We start from the raw sequence: 20,609 nt of genomic DNA on the forward strand, positions 1-20,609 counted from the left end.
GTTTGGACCATTGGATGGCCATGAAGTTATAATATGTTGATTCAGGTAATTACTGTGATCATGTAGGATTCGGCTAATCAGAACTGAGTCCTTAATACCCTAAATGCCAAACCATAGGGTTAGGGTTTAGGACCGGTCTGATCTTTGCGATCGCGAGCGATCCGATCGTCCGATCCGACCAAACTTGCAAGACATGTGTCCTAGAGCCCGAGGAACTCGAGTAGGAACTTTCGGATCGGAATTTAGAGGTTGTGGGCCCCGCAGACCCGTTTGACCCTAGGTTGACCGTGAGACTTCCGAGATAGTCTTACCTTTCTTTGAGGGTTAGAATGACCTTAGTGACAGGTCTCGAGCGTTGTTGAGTTCAATGGTTTATATGCGAATTTAGGATATTATTATATGATTTAAATTGCGGAATTATCAAATGCTATACCAGGGTTGAGATTTACGAAATAAGGGATTATATGTGATGAATGTAATTATGTATGTATACAAAGGAATTAAAGAATATAGAATGTTAGTTTACAGTGCTATACGCACTACCCCACGTACCCCCCCTAATATTATGATTATGTTGAGGCCCTTAAACCCGCAAGGGTCAGGAGAATGTGAACAGCCCAAAGCTTAACAGATGATGATGGTGTGAGAATGTAGCTAGGCCCAAAGCTTAACAAAGATGATGTACGGTGAGAATGTGCAGCAGCCCAAAGCTTAACTCAGATGATGGTCAGGAGAATGTAGCCAGCCCAAAGCAACAAAGAGGATGATGTGAGAATGTAGCCAGCCCAAAGCGACAAGATGATGGTCGTGAGAATGTAGCCAAGCCCAAGTGTTGAGGTCGCACGCGCCTTTGGATTAAATGGGCATGTTGATTGCATTTACACGTGGGGTCGGTGCGCCCTAACGATGAGAGGAGATATGATTGTAAAATGGCTGGTGAGAATACAACAGTGCCCAAGAGTTGAGGTCGACGCCGCCTGGATTAGCCGGCGTTGACGCACTCTACACGTGACCGGGTGTGTTCGGCATATGAGGGAGATATGATTGTGTTTGGTGTCTTGAGATGGATAAATCCTAGAATGTATGAATTTGCATGGCTGTAATGGTTTATTGATATTAGGAGCCAGGATTGATACGAAAGAACTACATGTGGCTTGATCCCTTAGTAGGGTACGTAGGCAGCCTGAAGTTACTAGGTGCAGCCACAGATTAGACTCCACTTAGGTGGTCTTATTGAGATTGGTTCGGACCTCGTTGTTGGTCCTGAAACTTGGTTGAATTGAGGCTTGTCCTGGGGACTAAGTGAGTGAAGGTGCACATGAATAGATTTTGAATTTGTTGTATGCATGTTTTAATGCAATAAGTTATTTTATGAACATTATGGGGCTCCTAGAATCATTTGAAGGCCGGAGGCCATTTATGTAAATTGTATGAGACTACATTGTGCGGCCGCCGTTGGGTTATAAAATGTGTTTTTATGTGAAAATTTTGGGGAAATGTTCAATTATGGGGAGACTACCAAATTTCGCGGAAAGTCTCGTGCCCTAATCCTCTCAAACGAGGACATAGATTTAAGGAGGAACCAGGTGGTGTGATGCCGGGTTCCGCAGGTTCGCCCTGCCCGGGAAATTCGGTGGGTCCTGCCACCGAGGTCGTGGAAGGTCGAAATGCATTCGACGAAGATGGAAGGGTCTGGTATGAGGACTCCATCTCGGCCAGATTTATTCGGCTTGTTGAAGAGGCCGCGAGGGGGCCTCAAGAATGCATTGGGATGCCCTTCCTCCTAAGTCCGGTAAAGGGAAGAAGGCTCGCCACGCTTTCTCGCGAGTGCCCCGCTGCGATTGTTCAGAGGACCACTGTGGCTTCAACCGCGATCCCATCCTCCGTGGCGACGCATGCGGGTAGGGCGACAGGACCTGGAGCATGGACCGCGCCATCCTCTCACTGGTTCCACCGAGCCCCGCCGCTGTGAGTATTGGTTTTCTGTATTCTTTCTTCCGTTTTTCTCAGCTTCGTATAACTTCATTTTATCTCTTGAAGCCCTGTGCCGTAAGAGGAGTAGGGAGGCCACTATTACCGAAACCGCCTGGCTGCCGTGCTGCTGGGGAGTGCCGGGCCAAGGGTCCTCCTTCATGCGGTCAGTAGTATTCCCCTGGTTTCTTCCTATCCGCCTCATCCCGCCTTCTTATATTTGTTGACTTAGCTTTTCTTACACGAGACACGCGGATGGATCCCAAGTCATCGCAGCAAAGGCCGTGGTCGAGGAAACCATTGCCGAGGCGCCGGGTACCGAGGCGGGCAGCATCGAGGTGGCGCTGGCAGGGATAGTCACCGAGGCAATAACTATGAGGCAGCCATAGCCGAGGCCATGGTGGTGAGGCAGAAGCTGCACAATGAAATGGTGAGGTGTGCTGCGACGAGGCAGCAGTATCACGAGTGCTGGGGCCGAGGTGGCCACCGCAGACCGCTTTTAGCGGCCTTGATCGGGCCCCATTTGCGGTAGCGGCCGTGCTCTTCATTGGCGCCATGGTCCCCGGCCGCCACGGCCACTCCCGCCGCCGCAACGACATTGTGATCCGCTCGTAAGCGCTTGTTTAGCGTGCCTCTTTTTCTCATTTGGGTTTTTCTAACTCGATTTTCGCTTGCAGCCCCCTCGAGCGCTCCTTGCTCGACCGTGGCTGTTGTCTCACCGCGATAGCCGTGACTCAGAACCATTGGCCGAGAATGATATTGCAGTCGTTGAGCCTCGCCACCGCCACTCCAATTTTAACTCCAACCGCCTCACAGGCATGTCTATGCCACAACAGCCTTTATCTCAGAGTCAACAATCATGATCGAGCTTGCGGTCACCGAGACCTCCATCGTGCCACACTGCCCCCTGAGGTGAGTCTCTCCACGTGCCTCTGACTTTTCCCTGTCTTTTCAAACATTTAACTCTTTTTTTTTTTCAGGAGCTCGCCACCTCAAATGACCTTGCCGAACTGTACGCCACCTTCATGAGGAGGGATGTAGTTGTTTCTGGACTTCTAAACGAGGATTCTAGGGCGCTGAACGGCTCCGAGAGTTCCTCTTCTTGGGAGTCCACAAAATGACCACGACCGAGGCTTTCATGGAGTTCAGGTCTTGCTTGTGTTTGTGCTAATAAATCACGGTCATGAACTAATTGAAGGGACTTCCCTTCAGCCCTAGCGTCTACCGTTTCGTCAAGCATTTCGCCTTCCTAAAAACAAAAGAAGAGCTGCAAAGGCAGAATCCTCTCGGCCTCACAACCACGGTATTGAAGGCCGAGGCCGAAGGCCGTAAAAGACACGGCTTAAAAAGGCTATGGTTAAATCACCACGTGGCCTCAGGACCCCACGCTTCATTTAATGAAGTAATGCCTCTGACTTCGCAGCAAACCCACTAGTCACAAGAAACATTAAATGCACAAGGGACGTGACTAAAGTCAGGATTTGGTGATGGAAATCAGGGTGGTTAGGCGCAGACATTCTCACAAGTAATCTCACGACTTAGGGTCGGATCACCAACCACCAGACCAGGGCATTAAATGCGTTCCCACGGCCAAGGGGGCAGAACCCACGCATCGTATGGCGGTGGTCGAGATTTACCGAGATTTATGGGGGTCACACCACCATGCTTCTCAAACCCAAACCGCCATGCTTCACGATCCCAAATGCCGAGTTGACTACCCACTTGCCCCGGTCAGACTCCACCGCGTAAGTCTTGTCAGCCTCGAATGTCCCTCCAGGACTCCTATAAATACTAAGCTCATGACTACATTCAAAGGGTTCAAACACCAAACCAAAAGCCTCCCACGGAGCAAATTATATTTTCCTGTAACGCACTTTCAATACCTTTATTTGTTGTCTTAGGAGTAGTGGTAGATTGTAAGAAAAATTCATTCATCAATATATCATACGACCCTTCATTTTTAAGGCGCCGGAGCACCATTCCTGTATCGCCTCACTCACCCCATATATCATACGACCATCGCTCCCGAGCAACGCGCCGGAGCATTGCCTAAAACCCGCCACCAACACCACCACTAAACGGCCTTGTAGCTCAGGTCGTCGGAACCTGACGGCCGAGATCGGTTCCTCTCTCGCCAATCGTTTGATTAGGAGTCGAACGTAAAGCAAAGGCGCAATATTTAAACCATCTTCTACCCGAACCTCATCATCATCTCGACGCGTACGGTAGACCGTGCTAGCACGCCCGCGCACAACCGCACCGCATTCAAAAGAAGGACGCCACGTGTTGACGACATCCCTGGCCTGCAGTACCGGCCGTGAGATTCGCGACATGCAAATAGCTTGGATACGGCCATGGCGTTAGGTCTGTTGGACTCGGCTCAGCTGGATGAGCTATAGGCTCGCTTGGCCGAGGGCGAGGAGATTATTGGTCAATACGCTGAGGCAAACATGAGGATGACCGAGGGGTGCTCGCTCGAGCAAGAGCCGTTGATAAAAGAACAAGTCCAACCCCATGGCCCGTTTGAAGGAAAATGACCTCATTGTCCAAAGAGAGAATGAGGAACTTGCGCAGGTCGAGGTTCAGATTGCCAAGCTCAAGGCCCGTTGAGATCTCATCCTTCAGCCAGGATGGTGCGGTCGCAGCTTGGAACCGAAGCTAAAGTCTTCGCCAGAAAATCTCAAGGCAATAGATCGAGAAAAAGAGGGCACTAGCAGAGAGGAAGCTGATCCGGCGAGGTGGCGTGCGTGATATAGATGGTGGGGATATTGCCTAGAGAAGGATAACATGCCTAACTGGGGGATGTTCAGCGAGGGGGTTTAGGCAGCGCGCTTATAGTTTTTAGGATGTAATTTTTATATAGATATAGACATATATTCCTACTCAGCCAAAATTGGCCGTTGCTTGTAATCACGAACCTTAAGTTTAATCCCAATGACATCTGATTTTTTGGGCCATTGAAAGATTCATTTTTATGCCTCATGTATATCTCGCAACTGGCCATTCTTCTCTTGAAACACACATAGCCTTTCAAATTTTTCTTGCCTTATGCCAATTTATGCTCCATTCCAGGCCGTCTCCCAAGTCGTGACGCTCCCGCCTCGCTCTCTTAAGGAGCCGTGCTAAGGAGCTATGCCCTTGGCCGAGTGTTTCGATATGTGGTATGCCCAAAAGCCTTAGTGAGTAAGTCGCCAAGTCCTCGGCTTTCCGGTGGGTATGGTCAAGATAACCCGGTGCCCCTGGCCGCCTGGGCTAAGCCGCCCTAGTCGTGGCGCCAAGATCTTTGGTCCGAGGATCCCGGCGAAGGCGACTCCCTAGGTTGGAGGTGGCCGCCGACTCGCGGCGCATCGCTCGCCGCGATTCCGCTGGGCCACTTGAATAAGGGCTCGCCGCATAGAGCGGGCAAAGATTAGATAAGCGCCTAGGTTTGACCGGGTACGTGATGCGCGTCTTCTGGCGCGGAACTAGGCCGAGTTGCCGGACCGGCTGCATCGCGGTCATGGCTCTGCAAAGGATATCGGCCAAAGCATGGAGTGGGCCGAGTTGCCGGACCGCTGGAGGAACCGCACTTGTTTGCTTTTCTTGACCCTTGGGCGAGCATTTCTCGCTATTACCCGATCACGTGATTTGGCCGACATCGCCTCCATGAATTGGGTAATCGGATTTTCCGATGTGTGGCGGAGGTGACAATACGATCTTGCCAATCCACGGTTACCCAGATGCCGCGTGGGAGGTGAGACCTCATTAATGACCATGAATGTTTGCGAATTGATTACAAGTGGGGAGTAGACGCGAGGTCTATTATGCCCACGGTGACCGTCATTGCACCATTAAAGTCGGTCAGTGATTTGGCTGCTTTTGTTGATCTTTGTCTCCAAGCCCATCTATCGGATGACCGCTGGGCCAGAATATTGATCGCACTACCCTCGCTCGCGTGGGTCCATCAACCATGGCCTAGGCGGTTTAAATGCATGACAAGGGCATCGTTATGCGGCAAGTTGAGGCCGATCAGATCTTTCTTTTGAAGCCGATCACGTGATCTTCTTCTACCGGTGGAAGGTCGTTGAGATTTGGGAGATCATAGTGGCTTGTTTGATCTTCCTCTTCTTTTCCTCACCGGTCAGCCCAAACTCCTGAGTCGGCTAGGATCATGTTAATCCTTATAACCTTGGGGTGGCTCTCTGGCGTTGTCACAATCTTCAATCACCGGATGGCCTACTGCAACGACGCGGCAAGCTGACCTCTCTCACGAATTCTTCAAGGTGTGCTTCCAAGCAAGCTTGTTCAGAGGGTGCCCGCAAGGCCCCATGGAAGACACAAGATTTACTAGTATCCTCTTGTCTAGGTCTCATTTCAAGGGTGGCGGTCTTTACTCAAGGTTTGCCTTTCACTTGGGCTGCCAACTTGGTGTAGTCCTCTCCTGCTGCAGCCTCCTTGTGGGTGTGGCTCTGCCCGCTTAGTCCGCTGATCTTCCTACTTAGTAGACTTTTTATGCGGTGATTCGATCACATCCCGCAGCGCCGATCATTCCGGGAGGTCGCAGAGACCTTTGCCGAGTCCGCTAGGAGTGATAGTTAGCTTGCAGATAAGTCGTGTTCACTGGAAGGCCTTTCTTGAAAGCATATGACTCACCCGTCGCCACATCCTATAATGTTGGCCTTTTCTACTTTGAATCTCTTGATGTAATCTCAAGGGATTCGCTGACTTGTGCAAGTTGTAAAATGTGTGGTCGTGGTTCTTCTTGATTGTTCTGGTAAGAGATGTATTCATTGGTAAAGACGTAAGCTAGCTCCTTTGAAGTCTGATCGACCCGGATGGTAGGGTGTGGAACCGCCTTGGCTGCTCTCGCAAGGTCATTAGAAATACCTTGCACATCGGCACGACACCTTTGTGGAGGATCATAACACTTTGAAGTGTTTTAGGTGGCTCTCAAGATCAGTATCCCTTTGAAGTGTGTAAATGAAGGCGTTGAGAATCGCATTGGGGAGCACCTGCTGATATCGGGGTGAAAGGAGTAGAGTTCGCATGGTCCGCCTCCTTATAGTGCGCCTTCGGTTCCCGCTTCATGTCTCAAGTCGGTCATTCACAAGCTTCTCAACGTCTTCCACACATTGCTAGTCGATCATGTTGGCGACCTTCGAGGTTTGGGCGATCCGATCGACTCCTCGTTGATTTGCAAGGATCATGCCTCTCGCTGCCCCCGCCTAGGCGGTGTGTTGGTGGATCGCGCTATGCGGCGATTTTCTGTAGCTTGCCGACGTGAATCAACTCTTCAAGAGTGAGCAGCGGAGCGCCATTCCTCATAGTCCTCATTGTGAGGGTTATCTAGTTGACCATCCTAGGGGCCTAGCCTTTCGTGAATGCTCCTTTGTGAATGGACAACTGAGCGCCTTTCTTCACGATCTTTGTTGTGATGGTTGTCTGGCTGACCTCCCTGGCCTAGCCTTGATGTACATTTCCTTGTGGCGCGCAGATGTCAAGTCGTGGCCCACCTTTCTACGCTACGCTGTTCCTGCTTAATCGCCTCAGGGGTGTTGCTTGCAGATGCTTGTACATGTCGGCAGGCCAACCACTTTGTTGTCCCTCGCTTGTTCGCTCACTCTTGCTCGACCGCCCAGCCAGTCGAGCTACCTAAGCAGTGTGGTCATCCATCCTTCTCTGCCTTGGCCTGTCCAAAACCAAGGTTTTGAGCCAAGCTCATTTGGTTGAGGAGTTGCCTCATCATATTGCTTTGCTATCCATTCGACCTAGTGGTCAACTCTCGACCAGGTCCTTGACTTCGTGGATCGGGAGGAGAGAAGTGCGTGGAGCCCAATTGCACACGGGCTAGGGTTTCATTGGAGGTGTACGCAGGAGCATGCGTCGAGCATGGAGGCAATGGAGGGAACGCTTGAAGTTGCTCAAAGACCAGGCCTAAGTCGGTGGTGGTAACGAGCCCACCTTGACGGGAGGTTCCACCATGTTCGACGGCAGCGGCCGTTGCGGTGGTGAGAGGTGGTGGTGTTACCATGTCGATCACGGAATCGTGGGTGGAGTGGCTTTGGGCCATCGTGGATTTAGCCATCGCGGTGGCTTTGCCTCTCATCTTCTTGCTTTCAACCATGGTTGTTTGGAAGGCGATTGGATTGGAAAATAGGAGGAACGGAGTTCCTTGAGCACGCGTTGAGTATAACTCGTTCTCTCAATGAAAACACCAATTTGTGTGAGCAAATTTCCCCACAAGAATATTCGATTGGAAAGATTCCCCTTATTTCTCATTTGTCTCTTTCTCCTGCAAAATAGAACAAATAAGAGGGCCACAGGGGTGGTTGGCCAAAGGCCCTTCGATGCCTAAATTAGTTCAAGAGTTTGTAAGAAAATCACTAGCTAATTTAGTGGTACGGAGGATGTGTTTTAGGTGTGAACCGGCGAGAGCCTTATGTAAAGAGAGAGAGAGAGAGGTAGCTAGGAGTTTGAGAGGAATTTTCTGCAGAGTTTCAGTAGAGATTTCAGACATACCTCAACCATTGTGTGTGGCTATCTTTTGGAGGAATAATTCTGAGATTGAAGGGAATTATTCCTCTCCTATTTGAATTGATTTGATTAATTAGGGATTTGATTTATTAGGGTAAATCAAATCCCTAATTGTGAAATATCAAATCAATTCCTAATTTGATTAGGTAACTCCTCATTTAATTGGGAATTGTGATAGGAATCAAATCAGTTCTCTATTTAATTAGGTAACTTTCAATTTAGTTGGGTAACTCCCAATTAAATTGAGTAACTCCCAATTAGGTTGAGTAATTCCCAATTAGGTCAAATAATCCCCAAATGGAAGGAATTATTTGACCTAGGGTCTGATTTAATTCGGTTCCCACATCGGGTTCGTTCTCTTATTTATCTTTTAAACTGATAAAATACCAAATTACAACCTTATGCTAGGTCTAAATCTCTTGTAATCCCAACAATGTGTAACATTCGAACAAGTCCAACAACGCAGTATTTTGCTTTTTTTATTCTATAGTATATGAGTGCAAATACGCATGTTTGAAGTTTTCTCTTGGTGTCATCTATAACATGATATTTTTATTTATTTTCTTTTTTTCAACAAGCAATTGGGGAAAAGGGTTTATAAATATTTCTCGGGTGTATGTGGTTAGAACCTCTACCCACATGGGTGGAGGTGGAAGAGCTCAACAACCTGAGCTATATACCCCACAAGCAAACACGAGATTTACATTTAGCATATATTAATTGGTAGAGCTTGATATTTCCGTCGTAGGATAGATCAGTTGCTTTGAATTTTTTTGTAAGATTAAAGAAGAAGTCATTTTGTCAGCTCATAGCGCTAGACTGTAAGCAAATGAGTATTATTCCATGTCTTCCCTATCTGTCTATGGCCACGTAAATTTTTGGGTTGTTCCCTAGTAACTCAAATGAGAATCAAGATCATAGCAAGGCTATAAATAGTGTTATCTCGCTTATCCAAGTCTCAACCAATTATTATTCGAAACCATGCCATGCATAGTCGGCGGTGGTTTGTCGTGTGTTTTTTGTTTTTATATAAGCGATAATCTACTTTAATTTAATATAAACTACGGGTAGGGAGATTCGAACTCAGGTGCAAAGTAGGGAGCACATCAGATTTAGCCAACTTGGTTAAGCCCATGTGTACAGGTTTGTAGTGTTCATATCCAGTCATTTGACCAATTACTAAATTAAATATTTTTATTTAACTTTTCTGATCGGTGTATGAATTTTTCGTAGGTAGATCAACAAGAAACTTGGTAGAACCTTTTCAATTCAAAAAACTTGAAGGGAATTTCTAAATTTGGCTCTTCTAATCCATAAGTCCAATTCTACTAACATGTGTCTTTGAGCCACACCAATAATCAAGAACAAAAAATAACAAATCAGGTTCAATCCCCAGTAAAATTTCCTAATATTAGCAAAGAACGTCACATTAAATGGAAGGTTTCTCAGTCTAGTAATCATCATCTCCTCCAAAATCCTCTCTCTCATAGTCCTCATTATCCAAGTCTACAGCCATTTGTAATTTGTTTTTGAAGATCAATGGCCATGTCCAAGACATTTACGCTTTGCATTGTTGCTCTCTTGGTGTGCTCTATTTGTAGTGAAATGACGAATGCAAAAGATATCAGTAATGGGGCAATACGCCGTGATTAGCCAGGTGGTTGCAGGGAGTCACGATGCATGCCTCCACCATCTAACTCTTATAACAGAGGTTGTGAGAAGGGGGAGGAGTGCAGAGGTGGTGGTCGTAAATTTAAATGAGTCTTTTGATGCACAACATATAACCAAGAAGGGGACACACCAAGAAATGGAGGTTAAAACACTAAATAGAGATGCCCATTCATTTACATAAATATATTTATTATACTACTCTTGATCTAGCCATATTGTGAACATGATGTAATAAAGAACAAAATTATTTAATGAATTTGTAAAGAGTTCAATGTGTTGGTATTAAAAGGGTTTTCAAAATTTTATTGTTTTCAATTTTGAATTAAATTTTAATTTTGTTGACCAAATGCTTCTATATTTTTTGTGGGGTTATAATATCTTAACTTTCAACTTGTATTTTTATATTTAATGCTATAATTTTCGGGGATTGGATGTCTGTAAAAGGCTATTCCTCCTTCACATTTAACATACAATTTTACAAGACCCGCCTCAGATTCCACCTCGAAATCCGAGACAAACCTTGCTTCCCGTCCGGCATTTAACCAATGATGGACCCACTTCAGAGGTGTGTTGGGACTCGTGCACCCTTAACGCGTTGTATCGTAGAGCCCTTGACAGGGCTGTTTGTGCGTGTTATACTTATTTTGAGCAGCACATGTATGGAGGATTCTTGTTTACACCTAGAATTTTCGGCCCTAGGACCAATTAAGGCTGATGGCATACCTGGTGTCAAAGGCCGTAATCTTAGTCTCAATGATGGCCCAAGCATCATGGACTTTGGGTATTCTGAAATAGCTCCACGACCATTCCTCCGCCTAGCAGTCAGGACTTCATCCGCGGTCGAGATCATCCAATTTCAGTCTATTGGGCGAGATCGCCCAAACAACTAGACTCGCCCAGACGAGCTATTTTGGCCTAACAAACAAATGCGCCCTTGTAGGACAGCATAGCCCAAGGGACAGGCTTTCGACCCAACTTCCAAGTCCTCCCACCAATCAAATCTGAATTCACTCCGATCCTTGGCTGAATCTCCCACTTCGTACGAACTTGAATTGTCTGATTTCATGGACCAATTGATTTCGGATTGAGTCCAAAATTTGGGGAACATCATAATGTTGTGGGAGGAGTCATTTGGTGAGTGTTGAGTGAAATCCAATGGCCAAAACTATGAAATACCAACCACTCCATTTCATAATGAACTTCATATGAACTTGAATTGTCCAATTTCATTGACCAGTCGATATCGGATAGAGTTCAAAACTTGGGGAAAATCACAATGTTGTGGGAGGAGTCATTTAGTGAGTTTTGAGTGAAATCCAATGGCTCAAACTATGCAATATACCAACCACTCCATTTCAGAACGAACTTTGTACAAACCTGAACTGTCCAATTTCGTGGACTAATCGATGTCAGATTGAGTCCAAAACTTGGGAAGCAACTTACTTTAGTGGGAGGAGTCATTTGGTCGGTTTTGAGTGAAATACAATCTCTAGAACTATGCAATACACCAACCACTCTATTTCAGAACGAATTTCATACGAACCTGAATTGTCCAATTTGTTGGACCAATCAAAATCGGATTGACTCCAAAACTTGGGGAACATCATAATGTTGTGGGAGGATTCATTTGGTGCGTTTTGAATGAAATCCAATGGCTGAAACTAGGTAATACACCAACCACTCCATTTCAGAACAAACTTCGAACAAACCTAAACTGTCCAATTACGTGGACCAATCGATATCAGATTGAGTCCAAAACTTGGGGAACATCATAATGTTGTGAAAGGAGTCATTTGGTGTGTTTTGAGTGAAATTCAATGGCCAAAACTATGTAATATACCAACCACTCCACTTCAGAACGAACTTTGAACGAACCTGAATAGTCCGATTTCATGGTCCAATCGATATTAGATTGAGTCCAAAACTTGGGGAACAACATAATATGGTGGGAGGTGTCTTTTGTAGGGTTTTGAGTGAAATCCAATCTCTAGAACTATGCAATACACCAACTAGTACATTTCATAACGAACCTCGTACGAACTTGAATTGTCCAATTTGATGGACCAATCGATATCGAATTCAGTACAAAACTTGGGGAACATCATAATGTTCTCGGGGGGAGTCATTTGGTGAGTTTTGAGAGAAATCCAAAGGCTATAACTATGTGATACACCAACCACTCCACTTCAGAGCGAACCCGTCTGAACTTGAATTGTCAATTTCATGGACCAATCGATATCAGATTGTCCAAAACTTGAGGAACATCATAAGGTTGTGGAAGGAGTCATTTGCTGTGTTTTGAGTGAAATCCAATGGCCAAAACTATGCCATATACCAACCACTCCACTTCAGAACGAACTTCGAACAGAACCTGAATAGTCCGATTTCATGGTCCAATTGATATCGGATTCAGATCACAAACTTGGGGAACAAGATAATATAGTGGGAGCTGTCTTTTGTAGGGTTTTGAGTGAAATCCAATCTCTAGAACTATGCAATACACCAACCACTACATTTCAAAACGAACTTCGTACGAACTTGAATTGTCCAATTTGATGGATCAATCGATATCGGATTGAGTGCAAAACTTGGGGAACATCATAATGTTGTGGGGGGGAGTCATTTGGTGAGTTTTGAGTGAAATCCAATGGCCAAAACTATGCAATACACCAACCACTCCATTTCAAAACGAACTTTGTACGAACCTGAATTGTCCAACTTCAAGGACGAATCGATATCGGATTGAGTCCAAAACTTGGGGAACAAGATAAAGTTGTGGGAGGAGTCATTTGGTGGGTTTTGAGAGAAAACCAAAGGCTATAACTATGTAATACGCCAACCACTCCATTTCAGAACGAACTTCGTACGAACCTAAATCATTCGATTTTATGGACCAATCGATATCAGATTGAGTCCGAAACTTGGGGAACATCATAATATGGTGGGAGGAGTCATTTGGTGAGTTTTGAGTGAAATCCAAAAGCCAAAACTATGCAATACACCAACCGCTCCATTTCAGAATGAACTTCGAACGAACCTGAATAGTTTGATTTCATGGACCAATCGATATATGATTGAGTCCAAAACTTGGGGAACAACATAATATGGTGGGAGGTGGTTTTGAGTGAAATCCAATCACTAGAACTATGCAATACACCAACCACTACATTTCAGAACGAACTTCATGCGAACATGAATTGTCCAATTTCATGGACCAATCGATATCGGATTGGGTCTAAACTAGGGGAACAAGATAAAGTTGTGGGAGGAGTCATTTGGTGAGTTTGGAGAGAAATCCAGAGGCTATAACTATGTAATACACTAACCACTCCGTTTCAGAACGAACTTCGTACGAACTTGAATTGTCTAATTTCATGGACCAATCGATATCGGATTGAGTCCAAAACTTGGGGAAGAACATAATATGGTGGGAGGTGTCTTTTGGAGGGTCTCTAGAACTATGCAATACACAAACCACTACATTTTAGAACAAACTTCATACGAACTTGAATTGTCTAATTTCATGGACCAATCCATATCGGATTGAGTACGAAACTTGGGGAACATCATAATGTTGTAGGAAGAGTCATTTGGTGTGTTTTGAGTGAAATCCAATGGCCAACACTTTGCAATACCTTAACCACTCCATTTCAGAATGAACTTCGAACCAGCCTGAATAGTCCGATTTCATGGACCAATCGATATCGGATTGAGTCCAAAACTTGGGGAAGAACATAATATGGTGGGAGGTGTCTTTTGGAGGGTTTTGAGTGAAATCCAATCTGTACAACTATGCAATACACCAACCACTACATTTCAGAACGAACATCATACGAACTTGAATTGTCCAATTTCATGAACCAATTGATATCAGATTGATTACAAAACTTGGGGAACATCATAATGTTGTGGGGGGAGTCATTTGGTGAGTTTTGAGTGAAATCCAATGGCCAAAACTATGAAATACACCAACCACTCCATTTCAGAATGAACATTGTACGAACCTGAATTGTCCAATTTCATGGACCAATCGATATCGGATTGAGTTCAAAACTTGGGGAACAAGATAAAGTTGTGGGAGGACTCATTTGGTGGGTTTTGAGAGAAATCGAAAGGCTATAACTATGTGATATACCAACCACTCCATTTCAGAACGAACTTCGTTCGAACCCGAATTGTCCAATTTCATAGACCAATCAATATCGGATTGAGTCCAAAACTTGGGGAACATCATAATGTTGTGGGAGGAGTGATTTGGTGAGTTTCGAGAGAAATGCTATGACCAAAACTATGCAATATACCAACCACACCATTTCTAAACGAACTTTGAACGAAACTGAAGTGTCTAATTTGTTGGACCAATCGACATCGGATTGAGTCCAAAACTTGGGGAACAATATAAAGTAGTGGGGGGATTCAGTTGGTGAGTTTTGAGAGAAATCCAAAGGCTGAACAATGTAATATCCCAACCACTCCATTTCGGAACGAACTTCATACGAACGTGAATTGTCCAATTTCATGGACCAATCGCTATCGGATCGAGTCTAAACTTGGGGAACAAGATAAAGTTGTGGGAGGAGTCATTTGGTGAGTTTTGAGAGAAATCCAGAGGCTATAACTATGTAATACACTAACCACCCTATTTCAGAACGAACTTCGTACGAACTTGAATTGTCCAATTTCATGGACCAATCGATATCAGATTGAGTCCAAAACTTGAGGAACACCATAATGTCGTGGGAGGAGTCATTTAGTGTGCTTTGGCCAAAACTATGCAATACACCAACCACTCCATTTCAGAATGAACTTCGAACGAACCGGAATAGTCCGATTTCATGGACCAATCAATATCGGAGTAAGTCCAAAACTTTGGGAACAACATAATATGGTGGGAGGTGTCTTTTGGATGGTTTTGAGTGAAATCCAATCTCTAGAACTATGCAATACACCAACCACTACATTTCAGAACGAACTTCATACGAACTTGAATTGTGTAATTTCACGGACCAATCTATATCGGATTGAGTACAAAACTTGGGGAACATCATAATGTTGTGGGGGGAGTCATTTGTTGAGTTTTGAGTGAAATCCAACGGTGAAAACTACGCAATACACCAACCACTTCATTTCAGAACGAACTTTGTACGAACCTGAATTGTCCAATTTCATGGACCAATCGATATCGGATAAAGTCCAAAACTTGGGGAACATCATAATGTTGTGGGAGGAGTCATTTGGGGAGTTTTGAGAGAAATGCAATGGCTAAAATATGCAATACACCAACCACTCTATTTCCGAATGAACTTTGTACGAACCTGAATTGTCCAATTCGTTGGACCAATCAAATCGGATTGAGTCCAAAAGTTGGGGAACAAAATAAATTTGTGGGGGGAGTCAGTTGGTGAGTTGTTGAGAGAAATCCAAAGGCTGTAACAATGTAATACCCCAACCACTCCATTTCAGAACGAACTTCATACGAACCTTAATTGTCCAATTTCATGGACTAATTGATATCGGGCAACAAAATAAAGTTGTGAGAGGAGTCATTGGTGAGTTTTGAGAGAAATCCAAAAGCTATAACTATGTAATACACCAACCACTCTATTTGAGAAAGAACCTTGTATGAACTTGAATTCTCCAATTTCATGGACCAATCGATATCAGATTGAGTCCAAAACTTGGGGAACATCATAATGTTGTGGGAGGAGTCATTTGGTGTGTGTTGATTCAATTCCTAACAACTAAAATGAGTTATTAAAAACAGCAACTTTAATTCTCGCAAGTGCACGAACCGTTTATAGTATAGCTTATGTAAATACGAATCCCACAGAGAATGGTAAGTTGGTTCCAAGCTAAATTACTTAGAATGCTAGAAAAACATAGAACAAAGAAGACTAACTAGCTAAAGGCAAGGTCAAATTCGACAATGCCTCTTGCTAATTACTCAAGGTCTAGGACAGAATCCTAGCACCACAAGCCTTTCGAATGGGGGTTTTGTTGTTGAAATGAAAGAAGAACGTGAAATGAAAGTGCTCAAAAGTAAACACTGCAGCAATCAAAAAGTTGTGAAACAAAGATTGAGATGTGTTAGAGCCTTGGAATCTACCACTAGTCTTCCTATCCAAGTTATGAATGCATAGAAATTGACTCAAGCTTCATCAACAATAGATTATCGCATACAAGCCTATGGTATCTAGGTGCAGGATGCATGATTCTCCTAAGGCATGTGATTATGCATGGTATCTACACAACACGTGATCTCTAATACGCAACCTAAGCATGGTATCTACTTAGAATAAAGCATACAAGAGTCATTAAGCTCCTTGAGAATATGATAATCACACAAGTCCTAGAACATGGTATCTGTCCTAGTCAACCTATGGTTATTAACCCCTTGAATGATTCTTAGGCCATTCATGTGTTGCTTGTGAAAGGAGAGTAGAATTGGTGAATCTAAACCCCTTCCCAACCTGTGCTAGATGCATAAAATCTTAGTTAGCTACTCCAGAAAACATACATCAAGCACATAATAAACTAGAGATTAACAACTTGGTAATGAAAGCAAGGAAATCAATTAACTATAAAATCATCCATAACATTGAATATTCATGACTAGGGCTTCATCCTAAGCCCTAACTAAATGGGTTAGTTAGACATAACTATGAGTACAGAAAATAAGAAATACATAGATAGGATAAAGAGAGGAGAAGAACTAGATGATGGCAGCAAGGAATTCCCAGGACAGCTGCTCTCTTCTCTCTTTGTGGTGAATCAATGTGTGTTTGAGAGTAATGGATGAAGTGAATGTGTGTGTCTGCCTATATCCCTTGAATGAGTGAGCAGCTCTCTATTTATAGAGAGAAATTTCGTCCTCCTTTGGCTGGTGAAGCACACCTCTCTTAGCTGCTCCCAACTGCTCCCTTCTGCCCATGCTTGCCACTTGCTCCAGCTGCCCATGCTTTGGTATGGTGTCTTTATGGAAAGCTTGACTTTTGTTCATCTTTCTGAGTTCCTGAGCTGATTTAACTCCCATGTATGGCTGCCCATGCTGAGCACATGGCTCTAGGGATGTAGATGTGATGGCAGCCAATCATGACATTTCTGTGACCTTGGTTCAGTCTTTGACGTGCTAAGGGCTCCAGATTTATTCCAATTGGGCTGAAATTTGGATATGTTATAATAGACACCCATTGGAACAACTTCTATCAAGGATGTCTCCTCATCCGACCTGTGTAAGTTGCTGAAATGAGGCCTGCAAGATGACCTACGAAACTGGACTGACAAGGAGTGTGGCCCAAATTGGGTTTGTCTTTAAGCCCATATTCCTCTTATCCCAATCAGCCCTTAACAAGAATGGATTGCATCAAATGTGATCTCTTGCTGTCTTAACCTACAAAACACACAAACATAGGTAAGAGACTCAAAATAAAGAGAAGCTAAACAAAATTACTAAGCAAAGAAGGCATGCAAATGTGTGAAATTATGACCTTATCAGTGTGTTTTGAGTGAACGAAGTTCGAACGAACAATTTCGAACCAACCTGAATAGTCCGATTTCGTGGACCAATCAATATAGGATTTAGTCCAAAACATGGAGAACAACATAATATGGTGGGAGGTTTCTTTTGGAGGGTTTTGAGTGAAATCCAATCTCTAGAACTATACAATACACCAACCACTACATTTCAGAACGAACTTCGTACAAACTTGAATTGTCCAATTTCATGGACCAATGGATATCGGATTGAGTGCATAACTTGGGGAACACCATAATGTTGTGGGGGGAGTCATTTGGTGAGTTTTCAGTGAAATCCAATGGCCAAAATTATGCAACACACAAACCACCCTATTTTAGAACGAACTTTGTACGAACCTGAATTGTCCAATTTCAGGGACCAATAGATATCAGATTGAGTCCAAAACTTGGGGAACATGATAAAGTTGTGGGAAGAGTCCTTTGGTGGGTTTTGAGAGAAATCCAAAGGTTATAACTACGTAATACACCAACCACTCTATTTCAGATAACTTGGTATTTAACAATTGTTCAATTTCATTGACCAATTGACATCGTATTAAGTCCAAAACTTGGGGAACATCATAATGTTGTGGGTGGAGTCATTTGGTGAGTTTTGACAAAAATGCAATAGCTAAAACTACGGAATACACCAACCACTCCATTTCTGAACGAACTTTGTACGAACCTGAATTGTCCAATTTGTTGGACCATACACCAACCACTCTATTTCAGTACGAACTTGGTACGAACCTGAATTGTTCAATTTCATTGACCAATTGACATCGTATTAAGTCCAAAACTTGGGGAACATCATAATGTTGTGGGTGGAGTCATTTGGTGAGTTTTGACAAAAATGCAATAGCTAAAACTACGGAATACACCAACCACTCCATTTAACGAACTTTGTACGAACCTGAATTGTCAATTTGTTGGACCAATCGATATCAGTTGAGTCCAAAAGTTGGGGAACAATATAAAGTTGTGGGGGGAGTCATTTGGTGAGTTTTGAGAGAAATCCAAAGGCTATAACTATGTAATACACCAACCACTCCATTTTAGAACGAACTTCGTACGAAACTAAATTGTCCAATTTCATAGACCAATCGATATCGGATTGACTCCAAAACTTGGGGAACATCATAATTTTGTGGGAGGAGTCATTTGGTGTATTTTGAGTTATATCCAATGGCTAAAACTATGCAATACACCAACCACTCCATTTTCGAATGAACTTTTTGTGCGAACTGAATTGAAAGCGACCAGACCCAAATTCCACTTTGGAATCCGGGTCGAAACTGTTTAAAAATAACACCTTAACCAAGTGGGTCGTAAATGAACCAAAATACCACAAATAACACAAACCACTGAGGCCCTAACTCAAGGCTACTTTGATAATTGTAGGTCCTACATACCCTTCTCTTACGAGGATCAAGCCACAAACGCAATAATTAATTAGAATTCTTGTACTGAGTTATTTAATAATCTCCTGAGAATCATGAGTTGCACTGTAAACTTGATTCTAGGGTTGGCATTCCTGGAGTATCCGGGACTCCATTTTATGATCCGTCAAACACTATACGATCTTGGCCAAGTCTAGATTACCATATCCGAAAATGATTACGATCCAACGGGTTGAAACTATTGAACCCAGAAATCACACAATATGCGAGATCCGTTCGGGGTTCAAACGTTAACCGAATTGAGATCCGCGAATTCATAAGCTCTCGTGGCGACTCTAGAACTGAAAGTGGTCTCTACCAATTTGCCCACGCTCCGGCAGGCCTGGGTGGCTTGATCAATTTTCGACGACCGAAAAACTCCGAACCACCGACCCAAACTCCTAACTTAGGTAAAATACCCCATTTGGAACAACTTTTGTTCTTGGACATACCCCAAAAGGTGGTCAGAACTGGCCAGAATTGTGCTCTCAAAATCGGCTGAAACCTAACTCGTAAATTGAGCTATCTACGCTTGAAATTTCTGAAATCCTACCCAACCAGCAGCTAGAGCATGAAAAATAGCTAGATAACCATACCTCACTCGTCCGAATTTGGTGGCGGACAGAGAACGAAAGGTTGGAATTCATCAAAATCGGCCCGCCGCTGTTTAGTGGCTGTTTCTGGCGACTATGGCAGCGGATCGTGGCTAAAAAAGGCTGGGGCTGGAAGAGGGAAGTTTCGTGGTTCATTTCGCACTGGTCTTGCCTGAATCGGAGGTCGGAGTTGAGAGAAAATAGCTCCCAAAGTCGGTTGGTCGTGCCCTCGAATCCAGAAATTTATGGGTTTACATAAACTGAAGTTTGAAATATTTACCGTTATGCCACTAAACTTATTTTAATCGTAACTCCTTCGTTACAACTCCGATTTGAGTCCACTACGTGTCTACGGACTCGTTCCGTCACGCTCTACACAACCATGGTACAACTGAAATCCCCAAATTTCTTTCCGGTCAAAAAGTCAAGTTTATACTATTAAAATATTTTAGGGGTATAGTGGTCTTTTATTGGAATAAATTAATAATTAAATATTAATTAAGGACCGGGTTGTTACAATCTACCCCCTTTATAAAAATTTCGTCCTTGAACTTTACTTTTCCTTCACTGGATGGGGTGGAGGTGCTGGGCCTACGACTACTACTCGGGTGCTTAAGTACGCTCTTCTAGTACTGCACTCACCACTTGCACCTCAATAACTGTATCTATAAGACAATCAATAAAATCTGAAGGCAACCTATGTATATATGGGTACCTGAGGTCACTTAAGAAAGTATAAAACTCTGAAAAGATCTGCTAATTAACTGGATTTATGATAAATTTAAAACTCTGCTACCATTAATCTGATATTTAGCTAAAATCCCATTTTTCCTAGGAGTGTCCGACACTTGGCTAATGTTGGGCACAAAAAACTAATCTGCCTTTTTTAACTGAAATAAACTGAAAT

The sequence above is a fragment of the Prunus mume genome, linkage group LG4 (assembly GCF_029339155.1).
Source record: "Prunus mume cultivar Tortuosa linkage group LG4, ASM2933915v1, whole genome shotgun sequence".
NCBI lineage: Eukaryota > Viridiplantae > Streptophyta > Magnoliopsida > Rosales > Rosaceae > Prunus > Prunus mume.